The sequence below is a fragment of the Alexandromys fortis genome, unplaced genomic scaffold (genome assembly GCF_014885135.2).
Source record: "Alexandromys fortis isolate MF-2015 unplaced genomic scaffold, M_Fortis_MF-2015_v1.1 scaffold_7, whole genome shotgun sequence".
Classification (NCBI taxonomy): Eukaryota; Metazoa; Chordata; class Mammalia; order Rodentia; family Cricetidae; genus Alexandromys; species Alexandromys fortis.
The window spans coordinates 19,349,598-19,356,194 of record NW_026067920.1 but is presented as its reverse complement, the minus strand read 5'-3'; the positions used below and the strand labels follow the sequence as shown (position 1 = coordinate 19,356,194).

Here is a 6,597-nt window from a genome sequence, read left to right as displayed (position 1 = left end):
TGCCTTTAAGAGTAATTTTTACCATTTACTTCAAGTTCTGGACAAATTAAAGAAAACTTCGCTCTTTGAATTGAGGACAAGTTTGTGTATTTGCCATGACAATATCGCTTTAAATAGAGGCTTGGTTTTCCTCTCCAGGTCTAGTACGCATAGCAACTAAGGGTTGCCTCAGAGTTGTTAAGTTATGGGGCAAGTGGTCCGATCACTTTGATTTTAGAAGAGCATAGACAGCATCTAGAAGGGGAAGAAAGATGTTTATTAAGATGATCAAAAGGAACACAAAGGCAAAAGCTGACTTTCCAGACATCGAGCTGGGGATCAGGCCCCCAGCCTTTCTGCAATTCTTTTCTTGTTCCAAGCCCTGTGAGAGAGAGTTCTTCCGTAAGAGACAGAGGGCTTCGTTAAATCGTGAGTGAGAAATATTTCAGGCCCTCTATGGAAATATATTCCCCGGGAGTCCACACATTATTTCTGCTAAGTTATAGTCGCTCTCATTTCCCGTAACTATCCGAGAGAACTTAATTCCGCTCATACCACATCGCTTTACAATCGTATGGCTCTCTTAATCAACCTTTGTATCAGCCACAAATGTGCAGTATGACCTAATTTGAAATTGTCTGAAAGTGCTGACTCAAACTGTTAGTGAATAAAGGCGAGTCATTACCATTATGACACTAATGTGATGCCGAGCAGAATTGAGTTGCATCAGCTGAACAGTAGTTTGCAAAAATATTAGTGATTGAATCCACGTTCCATTCATATTTTAGTTAAACTTATATATGTGTGTATACATATGCATATATGCTCAGAGCTATTTATTTTGCTTGTTTGGAGACAAGCTTTGCAGCAACAACAAAAAATTAAGTGCAGAGAAAGAAATTCACGTTTTCAGATTGAAAAATATCCAGTCAATAAGACAGACCATATACATGTTTATATCTCATGAACCCTCCTGTCTTTAAGGGACGATGTGCTGGTGAATTCATATGAGACTATGTATACACATATAAGCAATAGCATATGAAAACTATCATCATGCCTAATGGTGCCAGATTCCAGGATCTTTAAACAACTAGATACTAGTTATTTCTTTGTATCGCAAAAAAAAAAAAAAAAAAAAAAAACCCTCCAATTTCACGTTTCGGAAAACGTATTTGAGATTTCTTTCTTTTCTGGACTATTTCCTACATTCTTAACTTTTTTTTTTTTTGACACAGAAATACTCTTGTCAAGCGTCGGTCGTTAATTGTGATGAACAACACAGAAAGTATTTGCCCTCACCCCTACGGAAAGAACGTGAACGTGACAGAACTCAGTGTAAACGACCTGTTTTAGTGTGTGTGGCTTAGCTGTGGAAGAGCGAAACTCGCACATGCTGAGGCAACTTCCACACTGCACTTCAGACTCTTCCGTTCCACTTAGTAACCGAAAGCAAACGAAAGGAAGAATTTTAAATCAGAGAAATCATCTCAATGGCCGGTCAGTATTGTTTTCTTGTCATTTAACAAATCAAGCAGGCGCGTACACAAGAGATCAGGTGGTCCTTCTCAAGGACAAGAAATTTTGGCTATAAGAACCTGCCCGAGCTGTGTTCTGTCATCAAGGTCTGCTGTCTCACAGGTACAGTACATGTGGATGAATTAAAACCCGCACCAATTTTTCAGAATGAAGCAATTAAAGTATTACAGCAAGAAGTACAGAAACTTTCTACTTCGTGATAACCATACTATATTAGTCTTTTTATAATACGTGATGTATTGCTTTGACCATTCTTAAGACTTTCTTATTTTCATATTAAGACAATTCATAATTCAAAATAAGTTTCAGAGCAGGCTCGCTAGCAGCAAGTATGTAAACAAGGAGTATGCTCGTTTATCTCTGTGCACGCAGACAGATTTTCATCCACCTTAAAGCCCAGGATCACTCTCTGTAGCTAAACGTCATACTTCTCTCTTTCAGGTGTGTGGGTGTGATTGCTGCAAACAAATTGCCAGTCTTTTAACAGTTCACCATTCCTGAAGGATGGAAGCAGAGCGGCGCCCTTCTGAGGAAAACCTCTCGCATAGATTTTACTTTGTCGGTGCCCGAACAAATCGTGTGCTAAGTTGGAGTAATTCAGAAATATAAGATACCTCCATTGCCAGTCTTTGTAGGGCCAAGGAGCTGACACCCCTCTCTGGAAGACAGCAGAGAATGCCCCTGGCCCTTCTAATTGCTGATTTACTGTGCTTTTCCCTGGGGCCGCAACCGATGATCTGTAAGCGTGTTGAATTTTGAGGCAAATACTAAATATAATCAATATATAAAAATTTTAAAAAGAGAGGAAAACATGCAATGAAAATTTATGACCTTAACATTCTTTTGGGTCAAGCAATTCATCAAATTCTCTCACTCTCTGGTTTCAATTACACAGCCTTTGTGGAAGGAAGTTATTTAGCGGGTTCATTTGCCTCAGTGGGGAATGCAGGACTTTGGCCTAACGCTTCACCTTCAGTACAGTCCATCTGAGCCTCAGAACAAATTCCAATCATCACTCTTCGGGCAAAAAGAATCTGCATGGGCGTGGCCTGTTGTAATGGGGTTTCTGTCCAGGGAAACGGTTGTCGGCAATGGCTGTGGTAGAGTAACGATAAATCCCATTTTATTGCTGAAAAATTCCAGCTTCTCTCCATGCCTGACAGCTCTCCACAGTCTCATACCCATTTGGGCAATTTCTGCGCCGTGTCCATCTGGTTCTCATTGCCTTTCAACCTGCCTATGTCTGATCTAGAAAAAGCGTAGGTCAGGAATGGGAGAGGATGTGGCTAAAGCTATGGACGAAACAGAGAGCTGGAGTTTGGCGGTAGGGTCGGGATAGAGGTGAGGGAGCAACAGCGGGCGAGGGGCTACCAGCTGAGGCTGTCGCAGCTGCTAGAAGGTCCAAGTAGTTGTGGATGCGAGGGATTGGTAATGACCGAGCAACCTCAGGCGCAGGCTTTAAAAGACACCTGTTTTCGGTTGTGGGGGAAGAGAAGGCGAACATGGTGAGCATTGGCCGGTGCCAGCCAGAGGACCGCAGAGCCTAGCGGCGGCCCTAGAAAGCTTTGAAGACCGCTGACAACGTTATCAGACTTGCTCCACATGCAGGCCAAACTCTGATGGAGGTTCTCTTTTGACTAAGAAAAAAAAAATCGTGTTTTGAAGAGGGAGCTGGTTGTTCCCATTCACTTTGCCTAAGAAGATGAATATTGAAACATTTTGGTCCCCTAATCACCCCATTTAGGACATTTTATTTATGGCATAGCGGGACCAGCAAAACGTCTTGTTCCCAAGTCTACATGTGATACTCTTTGGAACTGCAGGGTGTTTATAGCTTCCCAAAACTGCCCCTCTTCTCTGATGCTGAAATCCTTTTGATCCTAATTAGTTAGATCTGAAATTACCCACGGTAATTAGTCAGGTCCCTGTACGATGCCTCTTGGGCACAAAATAGGAAATGTATACAGCAAGTGTCTAATAAAGGTATAAATAATAAATATTAACCAGAATTAGACTAGGATGAAGTGGTATACTTATACATCTAAAGTTTATGCGTTGTCATTATTCTCTTGAATGTTATAGTTAACACTATATATAGTTACTACTAAGAAAAGATTGTGACGATGTAATGAAGTATAAATAATGAAGATCTGAGAACTTTTCGTAAAAATAAGAGTCAGATAAATGGTGTTTGACCATCTGATAGGAATTCAAATTCTGCATTTGGTTGTCCTAAGAGCAGGTAAAACTGTGTGGTCTCTGCTTAAGTCTAGAACCAGGGTCTTGCCACCATCCACAGGTGGGATGATCTGTGGTAGCTGGGTTTAGAGAAAGCAGTTGTCACAGTGTCCCTGCTCCTCAGGAGTCACCTTCGTGACCGGTCACTGTTCTGAACACTTGCTTTATTTTATTTCATTCTAATCTCCACATGGTAAATTTTAGTTCCTCATCTGATACCCTTCGACAGGAAATCCTGGCTTCCAACATTTGAGATTATTTCTAAATGTCCAAGACAAGGGCATCCAGAGGGTATTCTAGGAAACACACCTGAAGTTGTGGGCGGGCAGTTTCACCCTGGCACTGAGCTAGAGGAAGGTACTGCTTATAACATTTAAAAAAACATCTCGGCAGTTTGGGCTGGGGTAAACTAGACATGACCAGAAATCGAAGCATTGTTTGTAAATGTTCTTTTTAAAGTGGCTTTTTCAGTCTACCCATTCAATGCTAATGCACACATTTCCGTGCGGACACAGGTCAAGGCACGAACCTTTACTCAGTGTGACTTACCCATGCAAATGCCTTTAGCGTCTCCCTTCTCCTAATCTGGAACAAATTTCAGGTTCTTGGCTAAGAGCAATTTCCATTAAAAATTCTACTTTTCTAAGATGTATACTTACCAAAATATGCATAAATTTTAAAATTTAAATTCTAAAGGGTGTTTAAGAAAATCAAAGAGAATTAATGGTGTGGGGCAGGGTGGGCGACCACTTGACCCTCGGTGGCTAGGTGCTTATCCCCAGTGTGCACAGGCTTCTGAGTGCTGTCAAGGAAAGGGAATGGAAAAGGACCACTGATTCACACAGCCTGTGGGGTACTTGAGCCGTGGAAGAAGGTGTTGAGGAGGCCTCTGAGATATTTCTAAAATAAATCATTTGCATTTACCCTTCGCCTCTGTAAAGCTGTAGGGCCCAAGGAAAGACTTTGCCAATTTAGGCTAGCTATTTTGGCATCCAGAGGGTTAATGGCATTTCTGCTTCAAAAGAGCCTATTGGCTCCCCCTCAAGGATGCCCTGCAGTTGTTAGAGTCATCAGATGAAGCTAGCCTTCTCAGCTAGCCTTTAGATTTGTCTGTTAACAGTAAAAATGCTATAATAAATCGGTAACATATGTTGCCAGGCAGGGCAAAGTGATACAAATCGAGAGCCTGGGAGACCCAAGCCAAGTACAATGTGAAAGAATTCAGATTTCAGTCTATTCCCTGGCTAATTACCATTTGAAAAGTAATTTGAAAGTGTTGTTACTTGCTTATACTCTTCCTCATTTTTCTTTTTTTTTTCTTTTTCCTCTTCAGATTGCTTTCTTACCCAAATTATCTCCGTGATTGCCTGCCTTGTGGCTTTGGGGGGGGTAAGTCCCAGTTTTCCACAACCTTATGGAGAACACAAAGCATATAACATAAAAGATGCCAGAAAGACTTATGGGTCCTGATGTGTGAGTTTTGTGAAATATACATGGGTGTGTTGGGGGTGAGCGATGAAATAAAGAGAAGGGGCTTGCTTCAGCAAGGATCAAAAGTATGTGGCAGTGGGTATATGCAAATGAGGCTCCCCCTACCCCCCCCCCCAGGAAAGCCACCTTGGAATGGAAATGACAAAGCTTGGAACACACACAATCAATTATTTTAACTAAGCATTTAAAATATAGAAAACAAAATCTGCTTTGGGAATTGACTGAATATTTTATTTTGCTTTTTTTTTTATTGAGACATCCTTTGAAAAATGGCACAATGTAAATAGTTTTACAAAGCAACAATATGATCAATCTCTAAACTAGAATATAAATCTAAGCTTTCATTAACTGCTGGTAGCCAGTTTAAATTGTGGTCTTGTCCACAACGTCTATCTATCTATGTATGTCCGAGTTATATTAAAAACCTTTAAATGGCTTTGTAATATCAGCTACATCTAGCTATTATAATAATTAATGGTACTGTTTTATAAATCAATACATGTATTCTTGATAAATTCATATCCAGTTAATGGTGTAATTTAAATAAAAAATTAATGTAATAAAAGACATACAGAAATGGGCAGGAAATCTTTAAAGGTTAAGAGTCGAATTTGTCTAAATTCATTCATAACCTGTTTTGGAAAAGTTTATATTTAAGATCAGCTGAGTTATACCTTGTTTCTGGAGAATGAATCTTACCATTTCTAGGGTGAGATCTAGAACTGAATTTGTAAAATATTTTCTCTTTTAGCCATTACGTTTTAAACAAATAGTTAAGGATGTGACAAGTGTCTGCCTGCTATTTTTCTGTTTTGTAATTGTTAAATATTCTTCAGAAAAATAGAACAAAGCAATGTAAGCCTTACTGGGTTATTTATTTTTAATACACATAATGAATGTAAATGTCTTTTAAAAATATAAATGAACTGTCTGGAAAGCCCCAGGGTTATACATACATTTTATTTAAGGGGAGGAAAGGCGGATCAATTTGGTGAATTTCACTGTGTAGGAGTCCAGCATTTTCTCTGCTTTCTCCAGGAATGAATAGCCCAAGGATTTTAGAAAGAAGCAAAAAATGACCTGAGAGTGTCTGAAATGCATTTCCACACTCCACGCGAGTGAAGAAACACCCCGGACTAGAAGAATGCATTATTGCTTTAATTTCAAAAGAGACACAGGGAAGAGAAAGAAAATATAACCAGATTAAAACAACAACAACAATAAAACAACTGAAGGTTGCATTTCACCAAAGGCAACATCAGATCTTTCTGAATAAGACTTCCTCCAGTGTCCAGAGTAAGCCCTCTACAAAAAGCGTAGCTTTCGGAATCACGCTGTCCAGTCTGCCCT

General features: G+C 39.9%; 1 long non-coding RNA gene across 1 annotated transcript; it reads left to right on the top strand.

Annotated features, from left to right (window-relative positions):
• The first annotated feature begins 217 nt into the window (after window positions 1–217).
• LOC126500921 (uncharacterized) lies at window positions 218–5,208 on the top strand. The gene is made up of 4 exons (XR_007591464.1): window positions 218–408; window positions 1,218–1,479; window positions 1,960–2,257; window positions 5,090–5,208. It is a non-coding gene; the product is annotated as an uncharacterized lncRNA (long non-coding RNA).
• The last annotated feature ends 1,389 nt before the right edge of the window (window positions 5,209–6,597 follow it).